The following is a 1,093-nucleotide window of genomic DNA, read 5'->3' as shown; positions in this document are numbered from 1 at the left end:
GGGGGGGGGGGCTGAGAGGAGCTACAGATGACTGTGCATTACATCAAACGAGAGAGGTGTGGTAAATACATGACTATGTGATGTGCAGAGGAGGAACACTCCGGTAAATGTGGCGGGCAAAAGGACAGAGCCAGAGAGCGGGAAATCATCCTCCGAGCCGAGAGGCTTCTCACAACCCCGCGTGGATGTCCAGCAATTAAGAGCGGAGCACGGCCTCCGACATTGGCTGGCTGAAATTCAGGAGAAGATGAGGCTAAAAAAACGACTGCAGCGATCATAATTCGTCCCGCTGCGAAATGTCTGCATGTCAGGCCTGCTTTTTCAACCTGCGCGCCAACATTGTCAACATGCAGAACCAACAGGTTTGTTTGTTATGTGCAGCTCGTCTGGATAAGTGCCAATTAGCAGGTTGTGCACACAGAGATGCAGCACAAATGCTTTTTTAAGAGCAATGGGCGCAGAGTCATGGACCAACACCACTCCACGGTGGGGGGGGGGAAATAAATCATTTGTTGCCCGTTTTTGTTTCTTTTTGGGCAGCAAACAAACAACAGAGCAGTATTTGTGAGTGTGTGTTTTTTATGTAGTCTGCCTGCGACCCAATTTCACCTGATTTGGGGGGGGGGGGGGGGGGGGGGGGTTGCATGTGCTTTTGCAATGGTCTGGGATGTGTCGGGAATACTTGAATTATTTAAACTGTTGGGTTTGATTTCAGAGAGACATCATTGCTCATATGTTAACACACAACATAGCATGCATGGTCACAGGCAGAGAGGAGGGGTGAGGGAGAGAGTGACGGGCGGAAACACACACACATACGCACACCACACACACACACACACAGAGAAAGAGATTTCTCAAGAAGGGATTATGTGTTTTTTTAATGAGGCGGGCTTATGCTTCCTCAGCCAAACACACAACATTGAGTTTGAGTCATTAGGAGAAACATATTAAGTAAAAAGACGCATGGCCACATGGAAATGTTTTTTTTTCTGTTAAACTTATCAATACAGCCACACAAACGGGGTACTGGCATTCATTATATTTCATTAGCATGTCTGTGTGTATGTGTCTGTGTGTGTGTGTGTGTGTG

General features: G+C 47.5%; 1 protein-coding gene across 2 annotated transcripts in view; it reads right to left on the bottom strand.

Annotated features, from left to right (window-relative positions):
• Positions 1-1,093, bottom strand: part of gabra3 (gamma-aminobutyric acid type A receptor subunit alpha3) — a 78,547-nt gene that overhangs the window by 76,053 nt on the left and 1,401 nt on the right. The window lies entirely within an intron of this gene.

This window comes from Anarrhichthys ocellatus, unplaced genomic scaffold (assembly GCF_004355925.1).
Source record: "Anarrhichthys ocellatus isolate YVR2014 unplaced genomic scaffold, GSC_Weel_1.0 scaffold18, whole genome shotgun sequence".
Classification (NCBI taxonomy): Eukaryota; Metazoa; Chordata; class Actinopteri; order Perciformes; family Anarhichadidae; genus Anarrhichthys; species Anarrhichthys ocellatus.
Note: the sequence above shows the minus strand (reverse complement) of the source record. Positions and strands in the feature narration are given on the sequence as shown.